Raw genomic sequence first — 25,955 nt, 5'->3', positions numbered from 1 at the left:
CTACTTAGGGAGTGTGTTTGGATTGGAGTACAACTTGTGTCTTGTTTAGAACTGATTGGAGAGCCATAGGAGAGAGGCAGATGTTTATAGTACCACCAAGGATCAAGATGGAAATCTACTGATAGTTAAATATGTGATACATTATAGGCTGCAACATAGCTTTGAAATACATGCTTGTTGACAGCATTAGACTTGGTAAAATTTCTGTAACATGTATCCTCAGTGTAAAATTCCTTTACATCATGGCACACATGCACATGCATACACACATATACACATACAGAGTACTATATCAGTCTCTAGAATGAAGACCCTGAACCAAGTTGATGGATGATCTACCTCCAGTCTGTTTAATCATGGTCTATGAAGGAAAATCTGTGATCTGTCGGAATTCAGTAGCATGGAGTGATCAGTAAGATGAAATAACATACCTTCTCTCTCACTAACACATTTTCAAGGTTTCAAGCTTACTACCTTCAATTCTGGGAGATGATGAGCATTTTGGAAAGCTTTTTTTTTAAAAAAAATAATTGAAACAGATTCTTTAGGAGATAATAATGCATTTAGGTTTGGAGAAAAACACCAAATTACTCATTCTATCACTGTTTGTTAAGTGTTTATAATGTGCTAGGTCTTTTTCTAGTAGTTGAAATACATCAAGAAATAGAACTCAGAAGATTTCTATCCTGGGTGTTAGCGTTGAATGGGAAAAAGGTGTGGTCTCTAGCTGGTGGTAGTCCTGTGAGATTATTGGATCATTAGAGTACTAGCTTTATCAATGGGGTTGAGTTCATGCTGAATGGGCTAGTAGATGTGAGGCTTGGTTGGAGGAAGTAGATCACTGAAGTCATGTTATTAAAGGCTAGATTTTTGTCACTGGATCCTTCCCCTCACTCTCCTTACTTCCTGGCTACCATGAATAAAGCAGCTATCATCCCTTCTATTATGATGTTTCTGCTTTACCATAGGCCTGAAGCATTGGGGTCAGTTGACAATAGACCAAAAGCTATGAAACCACGGTTCAAAAATAAATCCTTCCTTTATTAACATCTTTTCTTTTTCTTTTTTGTCACAGTGATAGGAAATGACTTACACGTATTGAGGTTAGCAGTGTATGTATAGATTGGCAATAAGCAATAAACACAATGAAAAAATATACAATTTTTTAGAGGAGATATAGTCTATAGAGATAAAGGTTAGGGGTAGCAAGACTGCTGGAGGTGGGGCAGCCACAGTACTGATAAGGTGTTCATAGTAAAGACCTCATGAGAAGGTGAGTTCTGAGCAATGAATGAGGTCGTGCACCAGTATCTCCATGGATAGAAGGCAAGAGCTCCATTCATCTCTGTATTCCCTCTCCCAAGTAACTGGACAAGTACATTAGATGTATTTGTGTATAGTGATCTATCTTGTTGTAAATTAAGAAGATTGTTACACATGTTTTTTTTCCCAGTATAGAACAGAGTGGTGCTATTTTTTTCCTGAGAAAAAGAAATGGATGCCTTTATCCTTGTGCCATGATATGGATATGGTTTGTCCCCCAAAGGTTAACAGTGTTGAAGCTTTGGTCTCAAATGCAGCAAAGGAGTATCTTCATGACAGGACCTAGTAATATTCCTTTAGGGGAGTGGGACTTGTGTCTTCAGAAGGACTCTGGTACTTGACTTCCTGCATGGCAGTGAGATCTCTGTGTTTTTCTCTTGACCATGATCCTGCCAGCAGCCATGAAGTCTTCTCCAGGGTTGAGTGAATACTGTCACCATTCCCTCGAAATATGAGCTGAATACACTTTTATTTTTTTAAGTTAGATGTCCTCAAGTATTTCATTATAGTAAGAACAAATGAATCTCTATACTTTGCTATGTTTCTTTCTTTTTTGTCGGTTGTGGGGCTTGAACTCTAGCTTTGGGCACTGTCCCTGAGCTCTGCAGCTCAAGGTGAGCACTCTACCACTTGAGCCACAGCACCACTTCTGGTTTTCTGGTGGTTAATTGGAGATAAGAGTCTCACGGACTTTCCTGTATGGGCCAGCTTTGAAACATGATCCTCAGATCTCAACCTCCTCAGTAGCTAGGATTACAAGCATGAGCCACCTGTGCCCAGCTATGTTCCTATTTTTATTCTTCCCTCCTTCACTGTCCTCTCTCTAACTCTGGCCTATAAAAATATGGATCTGTCTTCATCATTCCAAGATATGACTATTGGATAAACTACTGGAGTTGCTGTGATTTTTCTATTGGTATTCAGTATGGCTAGTGTAGTGGTGACAGCAAATACAAACCCTTCTCCAGTGTCCCATACAACTAGACACCATGCAGACTCTACCGCACATTCTCTTTTGCCTTGTCCTGCCAAAAATTCCTAGCAGAGAGCAAGAAGAAACTCACTTCCTCAGCTGTCAGAGGGGGTAAGATGCTAACTTCCTTTATTCAAGAGGGGAATGGAATTGATTGACAGACAAGAGTGCTGCTACTCATTTAATCCACCAAAGATATTATATAGCTTTAAGCAGTGTTCAGGAGAATGAGAAGGTAATAAACTACTCATATAAGCTCAGTTCTCAAGGGAAGGTGGAGCTGTTAAACCGACACTCAAATTGTTTCTTTCTCTACTTTTTTTTAGGCCCTCTGTGCATGCCACGCTTCATAAAGGTAATGAAAAGGTAAGATTATGAAGAAGAAAAAGGCCCATCAAAGAATGAGACTCTTTATTTGTTCTCCTGTCCTGGTACTCTTCTGATTCCTCTGGCATTTCAGTGCACCGGTGGAGAATGACAGGCGGTAACCCAGGAGTCAATGAGGTACAGATAGATTAGGAAATGAATTTGCAATGGCCCCAATTGTGTTGTAATCTTTTGATGGAAACTTACTTATTTTTCTCTCAAGGGATTTTTAGGCAGTTCACAAAGAGCAGAACCACTTTGTGGTCTTTAAGTGCCATCATGGTGTTGGACTCTCCATGGATCTAATGGGTTTCTTTAGACAAGTGGCCAACAGTTTATTTGTATGTTCCATCTTTTGAGTAACTGATGCTTTGTGAATGTCGTCAAGATTCACTTATAAATTAGTCTTTGTCATGCCTTTGATGATTCGGTTTCTTCAACTGTAAAGTGATATCATATACTAAGAATACCATCCTTCTGTGGTCCCTCCTACAAGAAAACGGTTTGTGGTGAGATTACTAGGGTTCAAATCCTCGCTCTGCTACTTGTTAGCTGTAAGCAAATCTGAAGCAAATGGGTAATGTAACCTTGTTGGAACGTTTTCTCCCTCCCTCCTTCCCTCCCTCCTTCCCTTTCTCCCCTCCTCTCTCCTTTTCTCTCCCTTCCTCTCTCCCTTTCTCCCTTTCTCTCTCTCTTTCTTTGTTGATCATGGGGCTTAAACTCTGGGCCTGGGTGCTGTCCCTGAGCTCTTCAGCTCAAGGCTAGTGCTCTACCACTTTGAGACACAGAGCCACTTCCAGTTTTCTGGTGGTTAATTGGATATAAGAGTCTCATGGACTTTCCTTCCCGGGCTGGGTTTGAACCGTGATTCTCAGATCTCAGCCTCCTGAGTAGCTAGGATTACAGTTTTTCTTATCCATAAGGAAGTGGAAAGAGGGAAGTACTGTTTTAGTCATGGTCCCCACAGGAAACAGGCTTTTCTACATATCTTAGAGAAGGATTCATTTATAAGTGAATGGTTGTACAGTAACCTGAGCTGCAGTGGTAAGGAGAGAACCCCTAGGCTCCAGGAGAAAAAGAACCAGTGAGGCCAGTGTAAGGAAGCTTCCTTTCAGGAAGCTGTGCTTTCTGGGTGCAGGGCATAGATACCTTAAAGGACTCTCAGGGAGAAGGAACTAGGCCTATAAATACTACCTCCATCCCGCGTTCTTGGCTCCACCCCTCTCTCCCTGTTGGACAAACACAATGAGGGAACCGACATCCTTAGGAAATGACAATCATCATAGATTGGCCTCCCAGGGTAACAGCACAGAGAATAAAGGGAGAGTGTGGATCTGTGATGCAGAGCGGGAAACCACCACCATGAAGTCACTGCCTTTGATCTGGGAAATGCTTGCTGGCGCCTGACTGTGTCAGATCTTGGGAACTGGGCTTAGGCCTTTGGACTTTGAGAGCAGTATGGAAGTATGGAGAGTTTTTGAGTGGAAAGGTGGCCTAAGGAGAGTAAAGCAACCTTAGTGTCTGAGGGCAGACTTTCAGGAAGAAAGCCAGAGGCTAGTGATGTGCGAGGGGAGACCTCTGGCTTCTCGCTTGGTCTCACTTGGGTGGCATGGGACATTTTCCTCACAGCTAGCATCCACAGCCGCAGGGAATCTCTGCCCTACTGCTGCTGCCAGAAGCAGTCCCTGGTTATGTCATTCGGAGGGGCTTTTCTCCACTTTCCCTCCTTGCCTGTGGTTTGGAGACCGGTCCTGATAACTGCAACCTGAACTTTCCAGAAAGAAAGGGAACCGGATTTGAAGCCGCTCCCCGAACGGCAATTTCGGAGTTGTCATAGAGCCAGGCCATGGAACGCTCTACTGTGGAGAAAAGAGTTAAGATGCCTCATTATAGCTTGATGCAGAGATTCCCCTGACAGACACATGCGGTAATGGCTTGGAATGAATAGACTTCTAGGAACACAATTGGAAAAAGAGACTTTGCATTGTTCTTTGGGTCCATAATTGCTCTGCTGTGAAAATCACTGCACTGGTTGTACTACACATTTCCACTCAGAACAATGCCTTTATTGGATCAACTTAAATAGATGAAGAGCGAAGCACTTTGTGAAAGAAGCAATCCAACATTTGTATGTGGTTTTGAAAAGCGAAGGTGTTCTTAGAGCCAAGGCTGTAGGGGCTATTATACTATTGCTTGACAGCTGTGTTTGTATCTACCAGTCATAACAAACATGAGCCTGTCTTTCATCATACTATTGGAGAGAGCAAGGATTCTAGGACTTGGGGGCAACCAGAGAGCCACGAGTAGCTACCTCTGTGAATAGATGAATATATGCTTGATCCTGTAGAGTGAACTGGGGAGAAAGATGTCCATCTGGATGGCTCTCCATTAGATCAGTTTTAAAATTTAATTTCTCTTTCATTCTAGGTGTTAGCTCTGACTCAGTGAACCTCGCACCAGGAATGCCCCTGTCTCCTCAGCAAACCTATGGCAGGACAAAGACATTACGTTTCTTTCTTGAGCTTTGTCCATTCATGCTCCTCTTATCAAACTGCAGGGCACATAGAAAGAGAGCTGATTGCAAAGAGGCTAGATTTCAGGGTAAAGGAAGTAAATGGGCCGTAGTTTCTGATGAATATCATAGGTAAAATTGTAATTTACCATCTTCAATCAAAAACATTGGGACACATCCCATTGGCCTCTCATTACTTGTGGTTTTATAATAGAAATCTGAGATTCCCTTCATATAATTGCTCCAAAGGCCAGTGCTCTGCCCATTTCCACAGGGTCCCTAACTTATAAAATTATCTCACATGAATTTTGATTGGTCTTCAATTTTGCTTCTGGATGCACATAAAATAATTGGTTTTGAATCAACATCCTCATGATTAAAAAGAACACTGCTGCTAAAAATATTTAAATCAGGAAGCATCCCAAATAAAAGACTTGGCAAAGCACACCAGATATGACAAAAATTTTGCTAGAAAAATGTAAAATAGATATCAAAAGACTAAACTACACAGAAGGCACCATGAAGTGCTAGAGTTTTGCCTGGTATCATTTTGTCCAAGATGTTTATACACCTCCATGTAATTGCAGTTTAATCATATAAATTCTTTGTTTCAGCTTGAAATCTGTTCGGGTTGACACTTCTTCTATTGTGTTGATTACTTTTCTCCCACTTCTGATCTTTCTACCATTTTTTTTACAAAAGAATACGTTATTGGCAGAGCATGGGTTTGAGCAGCAGGGATTTGATTCTTTCTCTTGCTTCTCATTTTCCCATGCTCTACCTCTAACAACCCTCTGTCTTAAAATCTCTTTTGCTTCTTTCCTCTTTTTGCTTTATAAAAAAATGTTCCATTCAAGAATTTCTCTATTTTGTAAGCTAGATGAATATATGCAAGATGAATAAAAGCTATATACATGACATATTATGGGTGGATTGCTTTGTTTGGTTGGCTAGTGGGTCAGATAGCTTTCATGTCATCAATTTCCCACTTAGATTTGCCTTGAAACGAGGACTCTTCTTCCTCTTGGTACTGTTTTCTTTGACTGATTGACCAAATCAGGCCATGGAAGGAGGGAACACTTGTCATGGCTGAGGTCCTCTCCTTATTTACAGTAGGGAACCTCCCACGCTACAGGGACAGAATTGGGGAGACATGCAGAGCAAGTGCATGGCGATGCTAGGATAAAGTGGAGAGTGTTCTCACTCCCCTTCAGCATCTGTGTCCTCTGCAGCAATCAGAGTCAGGGCATTTCCATGGCTTCAGGCCTTAGGTGATGGCTTTCCTTTCTCTCAGACCTCTATCCTTGACTCTGTTCTGCAAGCTTCCATGTAGTTCTTCACTGAGTGTGATCCCAAAGTGGAGATAGACTTTTAGGTCTCTAGATCCCAGAAAGGCCACTGCCACCCAGGAATAGTGTCACAGTAGCACCATCATAGTATATTTCCCTTTAGAAAAGTTTCATCCACTGGATCTTCTCCCCTTATTTTGGTTTCCCCCAAAGAAATCCTCCTCAAGTCAAATCACAAGATCATCAATGTCCACCTAGACTTTCTGAGGTTTCTCCTTTCTATGATTTCATAGCTCTCATTTTATGACCTTCCCATTACAAATCCCCGTGTGTAATACTGAGTCTCCATGAAATGGGCAGTGCGTCTTGTTCTCTTTGAATTCCTAGTGCTGAGCAAGCGGTGCAGCACTTGACTGGAACTCAATAATACCTTCTGGCACTTTCCAGGTATTGATGGTGCCACAGTTTTCTTTCCCATGTAAATACTTTTCTGCTTTGCAGGTAGATCTAGTTCTCTGAGGGCATGTGGCATACAAACACTATGGCGTGTGCTATTCTTCACAGGAGGTAAAGTCATTGCACACCTATTTTGATGCTGATTTCTAGGCTCTCACATATTTTATTGAAATCCCTCTGTCAGTGTGTAGTAGGTAGATAGGATACAAGGTAAGAAAAAGAAAAGGCATCCTGTCCTCTGGGAAGTCAAGCTACGGCATCATCATAGTAACAATTTAATTTTATTTTTCGTTACACTGGAGTCTAGCAGAGAGATTCATCTGGATCCAATACCCATGGGTTTAATCATCATTATGTAGACCCATTCTTTTTAGATGGACATGAGCATCATCATTTGCTCATCGGTATATTTAATGTAAAGCTGAGATTGAATTAATTGCCTTTGAGATGCCCTAAGTTGTTTAACCAGTGAGCTGCACATGTTGCTTCTCATTTCATAACTGTTTCATGGAAATGTGAACCACCTATCAACATCACTATCCCTCTGCAGAGGGCAGAGGGAGAAGCTGTTTCTCAACAGCATACAGCTAGAACTCACATAAGCATTGTTTTACTAGGAGGCCCACACTGCCCAGTCCAGGAATAGAGACAAAAACCAAGCGCTACTGGAGTGATTAATTTTGACTGCAGCGATTCTGGCAGACTTCAGAAATAAATTGACATTTGAGTTGGCCCTTGATATTGGATTTTGACAGGCAGAGACAGGAGGAAAGAGCAACTCGACAGGTGAAACAGGATAAACAAAGGTATGAAGGCCTGAAGATTTCTGCTCTAAATTTGCCGTGGAGGCAGAGATGTGGGTGTGGTTGGAATATAGATTGTCATGGGCTGTGAATGACCCAAAGCAGAAGTTACACTGGCTTTTTTTTCCAGGTCAAATCTGGCCTTTGGCTAAGTTTTGTTTGGCCCAGCACAAGGTTTTCTTTCTTTCTTTTTGTCTTTTTTTTTTTGAGTTGCCTCCAACATTTAAAAATCAGTTTTCACACACACACACATACAATGGATTCCTGGCTGCTCTTGAAAAACAAAACAAAACTAACAGTACTATGCCTGCATTTCCTCAAGGCAGTTAACTGGCTGGCACTAAATAATGGCTGCTCTTTCAAAACAGGCTCGTGCCTGTCTCCAGCTTGTGAGCATCCTGTCTAACTGGCCTCCATCAAATGGCACAGGCAGGTGTTTGAGTTTGTACCTTCTGACCTCAAAGCTTTACTGACTGCTGCAGGTGAGGAGAAGGAGTGTCTATGGCAGGACGCTTTATCCAGTGCTTGACTGAAATGCACATCTGGTGGTTCCTGGGAATCAGCAGACTCTTCCAGGAGGGAAAAATGTCAGAAAGTCATCCCAGATGCTGCTCTGAGGAATTCTGCTCATCTAATTAGATCCTAGGCAGCACACCTGGTGGATTTTTACAGGCAGGGGATAATGACCCTCACACTTTCAAAGATCTCTTTCCATGGCAACCCACAATGCTTTGTCAATTTGAGAGCTTGTTAGCATCACCATTGGTCACTGGTTTGTGTTTTCCTTACAAGTGAGTTTTCTTTTCGTTTGGAATGCAGACTAGTGGCATGACATTAAGAACCCAAACTGATCTTCAGAACAAAGGAGGGAATGTATATATGCATTTTGTCTTTCATTTCCTTTGTTAAGCTCTTATGCCAATCAAATGTTCATATTTCTTGGCCTTTTGTGAGCTAACCTTTTATTTCCCCCCTTTTTTTTCTTCATGGAAAAGTGCTGTTTGCATGGATTCTGGACTTTGGAAGGCAGAAAATGCTCCCGACTACAAATGTATAGGCATCTACATTACACAATGCAGTTGTTTATGTTCTCCGTTCACAGAATCCTGTGAGCTCTGGCTCATATACAAACATATTCTGTACCCGATGCCTATTAAGACTGTGACGTTCCTAGCTGACATAACCTTTTTTTTTTTCATAAGAATAAAATAGAAGGTTACTGAGTCTATGAGCTAATCTGTCTAATTAGATGCCTTGGAGCAAAATGCATCTGATTTGCATGAATTATCTTAGCATGCAAAGAATAGGACACAGGAAGGAAAAACTGAAGGAAATTTGCATGTTGCTGGGGGAGAGAAAGCTTCGGTGGTTAGACCCCAGAAGGTCCTCTCTTCGTTTATGTTTTGCAGCTGCACTGAAGAGAATCTGCAGAGGGATGACTGATGTCAGCCCAGAGTGCTCAGCTATCCTTGGTCTTGCAAGCAATTGCTCCAAGCCTTGTCTGCCCATGGAACCAGATTGAAGAAGTTTCATTAAGGCAGTGAGCAAGAATAAGTCTGGTCTGTGGCCACTGGAAGACCTGCAGGACAATCTCTTGTGGGCCTCTAGGTGGCACTGTTGTATCTATTGTAAGATACTGTGCTTTGCCTAGCTATATTAATGAAATTTAAAATGGAAGGAAAAAAAGCTAGAACACACACACACACACACACACACACACACACACACACACACACACTCATACATACACACTCACATCCCCTTCCTGTTTCCCTTACAACCTTATGCCCACTCTACCTAGGAACAACCTTCCATGCTGTTTGAAGGGCTTCATATGTTACTTATAAAATATAAGGCTTAAAAAAAAATTATTCTCCTAGTCTGTTTGCTGTGTTTGTGCATGGGAAGCTCTGCAATGATTCATTGGAAAGCTAAACTGCTTGAGATGGTATCTGCTTCTGCAGCCTTCCCAGTTCCTTCCCTTCCATGCGGATGCTGGAGGTGTAGGTCAGTACTGGAGGTCAGCATTGCAGGGTGCCCTTGGCAGTGATGGGAGAGGAGATGGCAACCTGACTGGGAGAGAGCAAGAAGAAAGTCAGGCTCATTGTTTCTGATATTCTACAAACTCTGTTTCTTCCTTGGTTTGGGCTACGTGTCAGAACTGTGTTCCAGTTGAGAGGTTGAGATCCTCTCGTATGGGCTCATTTAGGATTGTCTCAGTTTCCCCAGTGTTGAGATGAGACATCATGGGGATCTAGGTCAGGCCAAAGGCCGTGGGAGTCAGGGTATGAAATGGGGTTTAAGAAACAGGAGCTAATTCTGCAAATATTATAGAATATAATAAACAAAAGCAAAAGATAAAAAAGCAAAGAGTTAACATTTGCTTGGTACTTTGAAGTTTGCAATTTTCCACCCTCATTAATAATCTCATTTTCCCCTCACAACTCTGTTATTAGCAGGGCAATCCATTCAATGACTTGCTCAAGGTCATGGAGAGAGGGCCAGAGCTAGTTCTTCAAGAACGTTGTTCTTTTTTCTTTTTTCTTTTTTGGTAAATCCCTGAACAGATACTTCAGTTAAGAAATAATAATCAAATTGAACATATCAACATTGGCCTCCTTGCCACCTAAGAATCAAATCGAGATATTGTGCTTAGGGCAAAGTAATAAAAAAATGCGTCCAAATCTTTTTTTTTTTTTAAATGAAAATTCTGACTTTCTATTGACTTGAGAAGTTATAACTTTAGGGCATAATCTTGGTTTGCCTGTCAACTTTGCTGTAATATCTTTAACTTATCATTTTATTGTTTAGAGACTCAATAGTATCCTCTGCAAAATAGGTTGAATAAATTCTTTCCAGGTCTTGGGCATCTAGGGAAAATATTTTAAAAAATTAACATTTTAGGTGTCACTTGGGGGGGGGTGTCTTTGAATGAGAGATTGTAGACTGGCATTAGGTTTTAATCATTGTTTTAATAGCAATTTATTAAGCCTAAACCTTAGGGAACATTGTAGGAATATATGATTACCTCTGCCTGATTATATCTTGGAGTTTTTTGCAAGTTTATAAGGGATGAAACAGTATTTAATGGCTTCATAAACCAAACTGTTCCACACATTTAAATGGTCTTCACTCTTATTATCTTAAGTAATGAATTTTGCCAGGCATCTCTGTTATAGCTGTAAGATTTATAAAGATTATATTTACTTTTTCTCCTTATAAGAACCTAATGAGACCAAATTGGTTGCCTGTAATCAGACACTGGCCTTTTTCATCTCTTCGGGTTTTATTTACGAAAGCTTATTAGAGCAAACGTACTGAGTAATATTCAGCGATAGCTAGGTTTTGCCTAATGATCCCAAACAGCCAACACGGAATACAGATAATGAAATGACAGGCTGATTATGAATGCAGGCAGAAAAGGAAATGCATTCAGGACTCATTTCTAAAATCCTTACCTAGGCAGAACACCTATTAGCATGTTTCAACTTAAGAACACCAATTGTGCAGAGGCCCAGCATGGAACTTTAGCATGGATCTCAGCTATCAGAAACTAAGGGTAGAATTCTCCGTTTCCCAGCAGTCTAGGACTTGGTAGAGGGGCTATGGATAAGTGCAGAGAGTGAAGAGACATCAAAGATTTGAAAGCCTTGGTTTGTAATCTAGAGGAGGCAATTCAGAGGGCTTGCATTCAACAGCCACAACTAAAATTAATAACTTGGACCTTAGTCCAAGCGAATACCTAATGCAACCTGGGTTGATCCTATCCAGGCTAGAATTAATCACATGGCAATCCTCCCTCAAGATACAAGCAAGGTCCTGACCCTATGCTGTATCATGGCCGGAGTCCTAATGTTATTCCATTCCTTGCTATGATACACCTTTCCTTTTAATGAAACAAAGACTTGCTGTAGCTTCAGCAGTTGAACATTGAACTGAGTTATCATTTTTTCTATCCCCCTCCCCCCACATTTTTCAGTACCAGGCCTTGGACTCAGGGCCTCTTGTTCTTTGGGCAGGCAGACTAGTACTTGAGTCCTTGCTTTTAGGCATTTTTCGAATAGGATCTTGCATTTATGCCTGGGCTAACCCAGATTGTGAGCTATCTTTTATGCTTCCTTTGTAGCTGAGGTGAAGGGCACATGCTATCATGCCCAGATTTCTTTAGAAAAATAAACAGTAGACTTTTATTAAAATCAATAGTTAAAATTACATACAGGAAGACCAGAAAAAAATACCCAGCAAATAACTTCCAATGGGAGGGAAAGGACTTCTCTAAGGGCTTGAGCTGTTGCTTAGTGGATCTCAGGAATTTCTAAGTCTTTATGTCCACCCTCAAAGTTGTGCTCCCCGACTTAAATGCCAATCAAACTGGGATATATCTGCTGGAGCTTTGCCCTCTGAGGGTAAAGGTGGGTCTATATCAGACAAAGTCTGTAAAGCCTGCTAGATATCTCTAGAGCAGCAAGGACTGTCACAGCTTCGAGTCTGTTTGTCCTAAGTGACCTGAATGTCCAGCTTTTTATTGAGGTCTTATTAACTTTTGCCTGGGTTTACCTTGAGCCACGATACACCTGATCTCTACCTCCTTAAGATCATTAGCATTAGCTATCATACCTGGCTTAACATTTTCTAGTGTGATTTAGAAGGCTCAATACTTTCAGTCCTCTTTCATATTCTACAATTTAAATAATGGTCCACTTGTAAAAAAATTCCTCTTCTTACATTTGGTAAGTTAATCACCCTTTGGGTTAACTTCCTCTATAAAGTATCAACGAATATCCCCTTCTGCTAGTATTTTGAGATTTGGTAAATAAATCTGTTTTCACTTTACTTGCGTTAACTGGGGATTTTGTAGTTTGGGTTGCTATTTCTTCTCCAATCTTCACACTTCTAGGCAAGTGATATATTAAGCCCTTAGCCTTCCAGGTGTTTTTTGAAATATTCTCTTCAACAATTCCACTGGAGCAATATGTATGTTGTTTATTTGTTCAGTTCTTTGAGTTTGTTTCCTTCTTGGATCTGATTAAACTGGACTACAATAATTGACAGTAGAAGGAGGTGACACTTGTGGAATCAGACTGTTACAGAGTGAAGAAAGTCACGCTCAAGGCAGTAAGGTGACTTGTCCAAGGTTCTACAAGTTAAAAAGAGACTTGAATTAGAACTGGACCAATGTTTTTCCTAGGACTTACTAAAGGTCAAATTGAGAGCTACAGGTTTTTGTTATTACATGTGATTTATGAAGGTAACATCAGAACAGACTAGTCTTGTCTTTAGTGCTTCTTCAATCTGTACTAATCTCTCTTATTCTGATGAAGGCATCTCTACACTTGCTGTATACTTGATGTGTGTGTGTGTGTGTGTGTGTGTGTGTGTGTGTGTGTGTGTGTGTGTGAGTTGTAGAGTTTAAATTCAGCGCCTAGGCGCTGTCCCTGAGCTCATGGATAGCACTCAACCACTTTGAACCCCAGCTCCACTTCTGGATTTTGAATGGCTAATTGGAGATGAGTCTCACGGGGACTTTTCTACCTGGGTTGGCTTCAAACTGTGATCCTCAGATCTTAGCCTCCTGAGTAGCTAGGATGATAGGTATGAGCCAATGGCACCTGGCGATACCTAGTGTCTTATTGTGCTGGTTCCTTCTTACCTAGGGCTCACCACGTTTACCATACTGACCTGTGGGGATTCTACATCTTGTCACTGTCATCTGCTGCTTGCTCCTCTCCTAATGTCCATCAATTGTGTCTGTAGCTTTATAGAAAGACCTCCTAGTCTGGAACCACACTGTGGCCCAGGGATCCTTGGGATAACATTCTCATGACACATACAGAGTAGCTTTCCTGGATCCTAAATTCTTAAATGATTATTTCTCACTCGTCTTCTCTGAATTATTCAGAGTCAATATTTTTGGGCTCCAGAAATCACCACCAGCCTAGGAGGAAGATGTTTCTCCATAATGTTTTATTTTTAGGTGTTGGCTTGGGCTGCAACCATCCTTCGTAATCCATGTTTTGCACGGAGCTCTGATTCTATCACTGTGAAATGGTTCTTCCTTCCTCCCAGAGGACTGGATAGAGATTGAAAACAGCCACAAGATGCAAGGCTCATCTAGCAATAGTGTGAGGACTCCAGGGTAAGATTCTGAAGCAACAGTCAGGGCAAGAAAGAAGGACCAGGAAGGCAGGCCAGCCTTTTCTGTACCTTGAAGCCAACTTTCTTTTTTTAATTGATTACCTGTGTTCTCTCATCATTTCTAATTTGCTTCTTCCTCATTGTTTTGCTTTATAGTTTTTAATCTCTTCTCTGTTTCTTCTTTACTACTCCTGTACCCACTTAGATTAATTTCTTCTTGAACCAAAGAACAATTCTCCTGGATTACATTATCCCAGAGATGTTTCCCCTGGCAAACCCTGTGCAACTTGCTTTCTGTTTTCTTGGCTTTATATGTTCTTTCCATTTGCTTGTGCTGTTTGATCTGAATTTGAGGCACATATTTACTCCTTTTGCATGCAAAATATGTAAGATGTTTATTCAGGGCATGAACCCTTGTTCCTTCCTTATGAAGCATTTGAGCCTGGAAAAGTTTATTCCCCACATGTCTTATAGACACACTCATAAACATCTTATAATAACAATGGTGCATGTTATCATCTGCATGTCACTTTGCAGGATGCAGAATGTATTTGCAGGGCTTGCCTTGTATAGTTTCTTGACTTTCTGGCTCTACCTGATGTGGCCAAGAACATAGGTTTTTAACCACTTCTCTTTGTAAGCTCATGAACAAGATATCATTAATCCCTTTCACATTGCTATCTAGAAGAGCTCACCACACAATAACACTCATTTTTCCAAATGGGCTTGTAAACTCAAATGTCCCTGGTATAACTTTAATTTAAAAAAACAGCAAAACCCCTAGAATTTACAGAAGCATGTAGAATTTGTTTTTTAAAAGGTTTCATGGCAGGATTTCTTGTGGTAGTAACTTCTTTTGTCATATTCATGTAAAAAAATCTTACCTGGCAATTTATATGGAAAAATACAAAGTATTTGAGTGCATATTTAACATAATATTAATGTAATAACAAGAGTTTGTTCTTCATCAGCGATTAACGGTTTGGTTGTATATTGTTTGATCATATGGTTCTGTCATATGCAGAGATGATTTTGTCATTACAGATATATACTGAAAAATGATATTTTAGTAAATGATGAACTGCACAGCCTATGGTGGCTCCACGAGACTCTGTTCCTTAATGACATCTTATTGTCTTAGTTTGTGTAACTGCACTGTGAGATGTTCACAGAATGGTGAAATTGCCTAATGATATCTATCTATCTATCTATCTATCTATCTATCTATCTATCTATCTATCTATCTATCTATGTATCTATCTATCTATCTATGTATCTATCTATCTATCTATGTATCTATCTATGTATCTATGTATCTATGTATCTATGTATCTATCTATCTATCTATCTATCTATCTATCTATCTATCTATCTATCTATCTATCTATCTATCTATCTATCTATCTATCTATCTATCTATCTATCTACCTACCTATCTATCTACCTACCTATCTCCCAGAACTTATCTCTATCTATCTATCTATCTATCTATCTATCTATCTATCTATCTATCTATCTATCTATCTGTCTATCTCTCAGAACTCCCATGGTTGGGTGGTACACAACTGTATCTTGAACCACAAGGTTTCATTTTCCAGAAATGAAAAGACAGAAAGTATGGTGGGAAGAACATCATTTCCCTGTTGTCAGTTGAGAGCCTCAAATCTATCATCTACCCTATGACACATACCTTTAAAGGGAATTGAATGAATCACATAAACACAGACACAGACAGACACAAACTCAGACACACAGATACATACATACCCACAGACCTCACCCTCCTCCAGACCCAGACAGACAGACCGACAACAGACAGGCAGACAAACTCACACAAACACAAACTCATACACTCCTTCAAGCCAGAATGCTTCTGGCCTTGCCTTGCTTGGAAAGTTTTCTCCTCCCTCTGTGACTGCTGTCCTCAGCTCTGTGAGACCCCATGCCCACCCTCATTGGTCCCTTACCCTATGCCCAGGCCACTGCACTCCTCAGAGAGGGGCAAAGGTGCTGACTCAACTCTCCCAAGCTGGCCAGCTCCTGGCTCAGCTCAGCCATGTGGCAGCCCTCCATGGCTGCTTTCTTCTAACGGAAACAGCTTTCTTCTAACGGAAACAGCCAACCCCTCAGTCCGCTCTTTCTCTCTCTCTTACTCTTGAAAGCCAATTTCCTGCTTCAATCTTATTCTTATGAATAGAAACAGAGAGCTTGCATGGAGAATGAGAAACTACTGTATCATAGGAAGCAATCACACAGAACACAAAAAGCCATTCAAAGTAATTAAACGACTCCCATCCCCTTTCCTATATTTCTTTTTAGCTCTGCACTGATGGGTTGTTTATCTCCACCACCACGGCAGCAGCAGTAGCCGAGGCAGCAGGAGTAGGAAACGCAAACCATTTTCTGTGAGGGCCCATGGCGAGAGGGCAGAATTAAGACAAACACTTTTCTTTTTGCCTGCCAAAGTATTTTAGCTTCTGAAAAGCAAGAGATGCAGTGCTGCCCTCACCCTGGAAGGAAATAAACAATACAGACCTGGTGCTGGTGGCTGGGAAAACTTCTAGTGATTTTCCACTTGTCAGAGGGATGGATATGGGGGAGGTGGGGTGGGTTGGGGCTGGGGGGGGTGGGAGGGATGGAGTCTCATTATCTTCCAGGCCTGGCAGCTTTTGTTCTCTTCAGCTGTGCTAAGGAGGCTCCAGCTCTGCTCCCAGCTGTGCAGACTGGCAAGCATCAAAGAGTGTCTGAGACTGGCGGGGGTGACTCCAGCAGACGTTGCCCCAGGAGACAACAGCTGGACAGGGAAGTGGAACCCCTGGGTTGGGAGAGAGCAGGACTGAGGGAACAGTGCTCCAGGTGTCAATACCTGAACTGATGCACTTTTCCAGGACAGCTGCAGAGATGCAGGGGGGGGGGAGACAGAGAGAGACAGAGAGAGAGACAGAGACTGAGAGACCGAGACAGAGAGACAGAGACAGAGAGACAGAGACAGACAGAGACAGATAGAGACAGAGAGACAGAGAGAGAAAGAGAGACAGAGAAACAGAGACAGAGGGAGACAGAGAGACAGAGACTGAGAGACTGAGACAGACAGAGACAGAGAGAGAGAGAAAGAAAGAGAGACAGAGAGACAGAGACAGAGGGAGACAGACAGAGACACAGAGACACACAGAAAGACAGAGAGAGAGACAGACACAGAGAGACAGGCACAGAGCCAGAGCCAGAGAGACAGAGAAACAATGACAGAGAGGAAGAGAGAGGGAAAGACATAGAGCGTGGGGGGAGGGAGGCGATTGTCTGAGGTCTGTTTAAACATGTTGGGGCTCTCCAGTGTCTTACGGCAGCTGGTTCTGTGAGAGGGTGCACAGGATGGCGTCATGGGAACTAAGGGGGAGAAAAGTGGAAGAACATAGCAGGGATCCAGTGGCGCATTCTATCTGCTCAGGAAGCTGAGATCTACGGATTGTGGTTCAAAGCCAGCCCCAGCAGGAAAGTCTGTGAAACTCTTATTTCCACTAAAACTACCAAGAATTGCCCCCTCACACACACACCCCAAAGTGGAGCTGTGGCTAAAGTGCTAGAGCACTAGCCTTGAGCAGAAGAAGCTCAGAAGCAGCACTCAAACCCTGATTTCAAGCCCCCAACTGGCACCCAAAGGGGTTCACCTGCCTAGTACCTCCTGTGCATCTGCAATGGCTTTCTTCTTTTGGAAGAATCAATGCTTCGTCAGAATAGGTGCTTTGGTGCATAAGGGAACTTGAGGGAGTTTGCCTACCCAAGGGCTTCTGAACTGTAAACAAGGCCAGCTGTCATCCAGAGAGGTGGGAAGGGAGAAGTGTTGAAAAGCATTTACTTGAAGAACATCCCAACAACTGGTTGTGTGGGGCAGGCTGTGTGGCTTACCAACCTAAACCCTTAGGGATTCACCGTAGCCTGACCTTACCCTGAACTCCCAGATCTTTCGCTACCTTCGTTGGGTTTCAAGGAATTTTCCAACTAATCAAGACCGTAGCTCAGGCTGAAAATTGTGCAGAGGAACTCCATCAAAAGGTAGGACAATCATGTGTAATGCGTTTTTTGTTGTTGTTGTTTTTGTTTTTTTTAACAATAAAAAAATGTACAGAAAATTAACAAAAAAAAGGTAGGACAAAATGTAGCAGTGGTACTCCCTAGGTACTATGTTGCAAAGGAACTATACAACTTGTGAGTGGGGATGGGAAGGAAAAACTGGGAGAGAACAAGGAAAGAAAGAGTCACATTGTCCAGAAAGAAATATACTCTTTACCCGACTTATGTAACTGTAACCTGTTTGTATATCACCTTTATAACAATAAACAATGAAGTAAAAAAGGTATAGAGTAAGCGATGTGGACTCTCCTCTCCAGTGACTGTTAGGGATGAGTAACTTGAACTTTACCCTGTGTCACCCGACCTTCACCTCTGTGTCATGGGCGGTTCCACCTCCCAGTGAAGAGGTGCCCCGGTGGCTCCACATCCACCCCCCCCTGCCCCTCTCTGTCCCACAGGCTCCGCCTCCTGCTGGTTGGTTTAATCATCACTGCTGGCACCTGACCCATTTTCCAAATGACAATTCAGCATTCTTGTTTTGCATCTGTCGATCTTTTGTGTGTGAGGAAGTTTCATGTGCAATGAATCTAAGTGGGCAATGTAGATCTGTGTAGATCTGAGCTTGATTTCAGGGATTATTCTGCCTTGCCTGGATTCACTAGCAGGAACCCCACTACCTAGCTTCCTATGCTTGCCCGGCTTCAGAGAGCTGCTTTACCCATTTACTCATTTTTTTCTGGGGAGGCCAATGGGCTCCCTAGGACGCTGTATTTTAGGAGCAGTCCTGCTGAAGAGATTCCTTCAGTCTTGAAAGTGAAGGAAGAAGGCATCAGTACACCTCTCACCTGTCTTTTGTGAGCAAGTTTCAGCAGGCAGAATGCTGCAGATATTGCCTGAGTCTAGATAAAAATAAAATGGTGCTGTCTAGATAGCATGGGTCAATCCTTTCCTTCCCATGTAAACATTTTTAAAAGACCCAGTCTTCTAATAATGTCCCTCACTTTGCAAAAACATTCAATATGCTAAGGGAAAATGATAATTCAACTTATTCTCTCAGTAGGAATCCTCTAAGGTACAAGGGAGGTGGAACCATGCCTACCCAAAAGGAAATTGAGTCGGTGGGGGTCATGGAAAAAGATCTCAAGATTCCTGAGTGTGTTAACATTTCAAAGTCATTGTGTTTAATGTTCCTCTTTAACTACTTACCTTACTACTTAGGTGGCTTCAAGTAACTCAGACTTTTGGGCGAGAGTTCAGAGTAGCAAATCAATGGGAAACTGTACTTTCTTGGAGACTTAGCCAGTAAACATTTGTGGTTTGAGGACCAAAAGTACTAACAGCTACATTACCAGACACCTGCGGGAAGCACCATGCTGAGAGCTCATCCATCAACACCTTTGAGGATATGAAGTTGTTGCAGGTGCTACAAAGCTTGAGGGTATGCAAAAGGGTCTTCCTGAGAACTCACAGCCATGCAGTACAAATGCCTTGCTTATGAGGTCTGTCAATGTCTTCAATCCCTACCCTCCTTCCTCCCTCCCTCCTTCCCTCTCCTTCCTTCCTTCCTTCCTTCCTTCCTTCCTTCTTTCCTTCCTTCCTTCCTTCCTTCCTTCCTTCCTTCCTTCCTTCCTTCCTTCCTTCCTTCCTTCCTTCCTTCCTTCCTTCTCTCCTTCCTTCCTTCCATCTTCCTACCCCCTTTTTCTTTTACTCTTTATGTATCACAGATCTCCCTGAATTCATGATCCTTCCACCTCAGCTTCCTTAGTGCTGGGTTAGCAGGCATGCATCATTTCCTGACTTATGTAAATGTAACACTTTTGTACATTATCTTTATAATAACAATAAAAATTAAATTAAAAAAGTAGGACAAGCTATGTGGATCATCTCTCTAGTGTCTGTTAGGGCTGGGTAACTTGAACTTCACTCCCTGACACCTGCCCTCACCCTGAGTCACCCCACCCTCACCTCTGTATTGTGAGGTTTTAGACGAGGAAAAGGACCACACAGATAGGAATAAAAAGATTGACAGGAAAGTTTACTGGGGTAGGCTCCCAGACGAAAACTCCCTGCTTGGGATCAGAGTGGTCCCACTGAGTTTACTTGAAGCAGAGCTTTTATAGGTGGGGTAAAAGCGGAACTTTCAGTGAGTGGGAACTTGTGGCACTTAGCTTGTTTTGCCAGGTTGAGTGGTCTTAGGCCATTGCGCTGGAAGAATGGTTGACTCAGATGGTGATTTTTTATTTTTTGATTTTTTAATTGTGAAAATACTGTACAGAGGGGTTACAATTACATAGGCAAGATAATGAGTACATTTCTTATCAAGCATTGTTGCCTCCTCCTTTGTTTCCCCTTCCCAACCCATCCTCCCCCTCCTCCCCACACCAAAGCTGTAAAGTTCGTTTTCGACATAACAACTTGTACATCTCATTGCTGCAATGGGTCCACCTGTATCCCTATTTAAACGATTTGTTTTGTCCCTTCCCCTCCACAAATTATAAAAACATCAAATACAGTGAAAGCAGGGGTTATACCATGGGGGAGGGACATACAAAGCAACAAAGAAATCATCTTATAAATATGTTAGAAACAATCACAAGAAAGAAAAAATATTTGAATACATATGTTAGAGTTCATTTCCCTAACACCAACTTATCTGCTTGACTCAGACATATACTAGTTATTGCAAATAAGGGAAACCATGGGACCTATGTTTCTTTGGGCTTGGCCTTACTTCACTTAATATAATTTTTTCCAAGTCTTTCCATTTCCTAACAAATGGGGCAATGTCATTCTTTCTGATGGAGGCATAGAATTCCATTGTGTATATATACCACATTTTCTTGATCCATTCATCTACTGAGGGGCATCTGGGTTGGTTCTATATCTTAGCTATGGTAAATAAGGCTGCAATAAACATAGTTGTGCTGGTAGCTTTAGTGTGGTCTTGTTTGTGGACATTTGGGTAAATGCCCAAAAGTGGGATTGCTGGATCATAGGGGAGTTCTATGTGGAGTCTTTTGAGGAACCTCCATACTGCTTTCCAAAGTGGTTGAACAAGTTTACACTCCCACCAACAATGCAGTAAGGTTCCCTTCTGTCCACATTCCCTCCAGCATCTGTTGTTATTAGAGTTCTTGATTATAGCCAATCTAACTGGGGTGAGGTGGTATCTCAATGTTGTTTTGATTTGCATCTCTTTTTTTTTTTTTTGGGTCCCGTCATGGGGCCTGAACTCTGGACTTGGGCACTGTCCCTCAGCTCTTCAGCTCAAGGATAGTGCTCTACCACTTGAGCCACAGCGCCACTTCCGGCTTTTTTTTCTTTTTTGCTTATGTGGTGTTGAGGAATCGAACCCAGGGCCTCAGGCATGCAAGGCAAGCACTCTACCACTGAGCCACCTTCCCAGCCCCGATTTGCATTTCTTTTATGGCTAGAGAGGTTGAGCATTTCTTCATGTGTCTATTGGCCATCCTTCTTTCCTCTTCAGAGAATTGGGCAGTTGTTTCTTTGAAGATTTGTTGTTGGGGGATTTAATTTTTTGAGTTCCAAGTATATTTTAGATATGAGACCCTTGTCTGTTGAATGGCTAGTGAAGATCTTCTCCCAATCCGTGGGCTTTCTATTGATTTTGCTAGCTATGTCCTTTGCCATGCAAAAGCTCTGCAGCTTCATTCAATCCCATTTGTCCAACCTTTCTTTGATTTGTTGTGTTTCTGGGTCTTTATTAAGAAAATTTCAGCCTGTGAAAGATGGTGTTTTTGATAGGGATGTGGTCTTTTTCACAGCCGTCTGTTTTTCCATAATGGCCTGATATTTTTCCCGGATGCTTTCTTTCTCCAATGGCCTGACATGTATCATGGGACAGGTCCCCATATTTGCTATTGAATAAATGATTCTAAAGTTTTCTGAGGAGATGGTGAGGAAAGCGAATAGGTTAGAGCTGCTAGAAGTGTACAGCAGTGCTTCAGATTCCCAGGTGCTGACTCAAACCATTCTAGCACTGGCTGCCACATTTCTCTACTCGTCTTTCCACAAGAATCTGCAAAAATCACAGAGTTCCTGCTTTGGGGTTGACTTTGCCTCCCATGCAGGGCTTATAAGCTGATGAAAAATTGTGCACGTGACCCTAATAAATTCAAACTCAGTCACACTAAAGTAGGGTGTAAAATTACCTTCAGATTATGTATATATGAAGGATAAATGAGTTTTAGGTTTAGACTTGAGTCCCACTCCCAAAATACCTCATTATTGTAAGGTTCACCGGAAAGGTGAATTTAGGTAAGTTAAGTTATTGACACTTTTGTCTATTATAATGGTGCACTATGGCCAAGTATAATGGTTGATACCTGTAATCTCAGCACTGAGTTTTAATATACTTCTCAAAGAACCAAAAAGGCCACTATGTCCATTAATGTACACATTTATTTATTTATTTGTTTGTTTGTTTATTTTTAATTGCTGGTTCTGGGCCTGAGTGTTGTCCCTGAGCAACTCTTGCTTGAGCAACTCTTACTTGAGCTACAGCACCACTTCTGGTTTTCTGATGGTTAATCAGAGATAAAAGCTCATGGATTTTCCTGCCTGGGCTGGCTTTGAACTGTAGTCCTCAGATCTCAGCTTACAGGTGTGAGCCACTGGCGCCAGGCTAATGTACAAGTTTTTGTGTGGACATATGTTTCCATTGCTTTTAGGTCTATGCTTGAAGTGGAATTGCTGGATCATATGACTCCAACATTTAAAATAATGTATATTTATTTTACATACAGTTTTAAATAACATTTACTAAATGCTATTTTTTGACTTCCACATGTGAGACAGAATATTATGAGGTCTTCTATGACAAGGTTATATCACATAATTCTGTGAAAATGACAAGACGTTCTTTTTTGTATTACTGAGGATTGAAAGGACCTTAGGTTTATCAGGCAAGCTATTCTACATGAGTCATATCTCCAGTCCTGTATTCTCTTTTTTTTTTTATTGTGAAAATACCGTACAGAGGGGTTACAATTACATGGGCAAGATTATGAGTATATTTCTTATCAAGTATTGTTGCCTCCTCTTTTGTTTCCCCTTCCTATCCCTTCCCATCTCCCCCCGCCCACCCCCCTGTATTCTTTATGGATGGAAAAAAATACATTTTTTCTCCTTGCATCTACTGATCAGAGTCTTTCCTAAGCTGTAACAAACAGTACACAGTAAACATGGTTATTTAGGAGTCTCTTTGGTATGCAAGTTTCATTTCCTTTGGGTAGATGCCTCCTAAGTGGGAGAGCTGGATTAATGGTGGACTTATTTTTAGTCTTTTGAGGAAATTTCATGCTGTTCTCCATAATGGTCATACTAACATATTCCCACCAACTGTGTATGAAAGTTTCTTTTCTCCACATTTTGAAGAATTGCCAAAATGTTTTCTACCATGGCTGCAGTGGTTTACATTCTCACTAGCAATCCTTGAGTACTGATTCAGTCCTTCACATTCTCAAGCAGTCTTGCTGAATTGTCTTTTTTTTTGTCTTAGCTACTATAGTGTGGATCATCTAGGTGATGATTTCTGTGTTTTTAATTTATATTTCTCTAACAACCGGTGACATTGAGTACCTTTTTATGTGTTATTAGCCATGTGCTAATCTCCATTTGATACATTTTTCTTAAATTCTATTGCCCATCTTAAAATGTGTTTATTATTTTATTGTTGAATTACATGAGTTCTTTTCCTATTGTGGACACAAAGCCCTTATCTATTACATTTGGAAATATTTTCTTATATTATGAAGCTGGATTTTTTCACCTTCTTGAAGCTATCATTTATAGTACTAAATTATTTAATTTTGATAGAAGTTTACTTTCTTTTCCTGGGTTGCTTGTGGTTTTGGTATGTGGTCCAGAGGTGATATTTGTTGATAATAAATTAGGTGCTTCCAGGTACAGCAGGGTCCACTGGTATGGCAAAGGCAAAAAAGAAGGGCAAGACAAATGAAGCTTAACAGTTCATCAGATGGAAGTGTTTTTATCTGTTTTAAGAAAGATTTTAGTTTTCAAGGGCTTCTGTGGTTAAACATGGTTTAGAATCATAGAAGTATTTTGTTTGCAGACATCATATCTTCACGTGAGAAGATAGGAATGTTACCAATGCTATCTTACATCTTTAAATCTTACACATTTAAATCTTAAAATTTCAGATCAACTGTGATTTAAATAGTGCTGCCTGGTACAGAATTTAAAATTCCCTTCTCTTTTGGTAAAATTTCATAATGTATCCATAAGGATGCTGCTCTATCACCATCCACAGTATCTTTGTCTTATATCCACTGAATTCTTTAGTAACTGGAAGTGTTTAATTGTTCATCACTTCTAGAAGTGGGTCAAACTAGACAAGGTCAAGACTTTTGCAAATTAGAGAGGAGAATTAAAATTTAAAACATCAAACTGATAAACACTTGAGGGAATTGATTTAATAATTTTGAAGGTTATCTATTTGGTGTCAATGCAACTATTATTAGGCAGGGCACTGAAATGAGGTTATTTCAAATTCTTGTGCTACTCAGTAACAGTAACAGTGAAAATTTTACTTCTTCTGATTATAAAAAATAGAATTAGATGGTTATGAGTTCCTGTTGTTGAATAGATATGTAGACCAGTATTTCTACACTGTCAGAAACAGATTCCTATGGGGTTGGGAAGAATGAGACATAATGATAAAAAGGATGGTACTGAGCAAGAGGTATTATACTCACAAACTGACATGTTAGATGGTAACCCTTTATACAACTACTTAAAGATACTAATGCTATAATTTAAAAAAAGTAAAATGAAACAACAAGAAACAGATTCCTTCTTTGTAACACATACATACATACACACACACACACACACACACACACACACACACACACACACACTATATTTTGAGCTCTTGTGAGAAACAGAATCTTGATAGGTTATGTGGGAAATAAAGATTTGTCTCATATCATTATTAAGGCAGAGGAGTCCTGCAATATGAAGTTGATAAGCTGGGGACTAGGAAAACCAATGGTATAGTTTCAGAGTTTGAAGGTCCAAGAATCACAAGAACTGCTGGTGTGAGTTCCAGGCCAAATATGCTTGAAGTGAAGACAAGACCAATATTTTAGTGTGACATGCTGGTTCTCTCTTGACTTTCTGACTGAAAAGAGACAAGCAGAGACAGGGAATTCCTTCTTAACTGCACTTTTTGTTCTATTTAGACCTCCAATGGATCGGATAATGGCTGTTTATAATGGGAGGGCAATCTACTTTTCTTAACCTACCATTGGTTCAAATGCTAATTTCATCTAGAAACAACCTCATAGTAATACCAAGGATAATGGCTAACCAAAAATCTGGGTACTGCTTTGCCCAGTCAAGGTGCCACAAAATTATCCAGCACAGGGGCAAAGTAATGACTTAGCTCCATGTGACTTCTCTATGTTAAAATTCCTGGAAAGTAACTTCTTCAAGTTATACCTGGCACCCAACAGAGTGGTGTGATCCCATAAATTTATATCTTAGAATATAAAAATATCTCAAAGAAAAAACGGTTTCAAACTGACAAAATAAATTTTAATCAGCTCCTGCTTTCCTACCTTCTCTGCCAACATCTGAGACCACTCCTTATTATAGATTTACATAATTGGGGAAGGTTGAAACAGTGCCCAGGATTCAGGATAGTATATGAATCTCCTAATCCTTTCAGCAGGCAATCAGACTCTCTTTCTGTACACATTTGGGAGTTGAGGTTCTCATGGCAGCAATTGCTAGTGGTCCCGAATTTAATTATTACAAACTCTTGCATTAATAAGTGCAAATGCAGCTTCTGGAGGCCAAGAATACAGCCTTCAATCTGTTCTCTGGCTTGAAAATCACCAGCACCTTCAGAAGAGAAAGACTCTTCATAGTACTGCTGTTGCCATTTTGGAAATGTCAATGATCATCCAGTGGGCCCCATGGAAGCTTTTGGCTTTTGGATCTGAAGTAAGAAAAGTGACATTCACTTTGTAGGATCCTTTGCA

The sequence above is a fragment of the Dipodomys merriami genome, unplaced genomic scaffold, assembly GCF_024711535.1.
Source record: "Dipodomys merriami isolate MVZ:Mamm:240054 unplaced genomic scaffold, mDipMer1.0.p SCAF_12, whole genome shotgun sequence".
NCBI lineage: Eukaryota > Metazoa > Chordata > Mammalia > Rodentia > Heteromyidae > Dipodomys > Dipodomys merriami.
Note: the sequence above shows the minus strand (reverse complement) of the source record.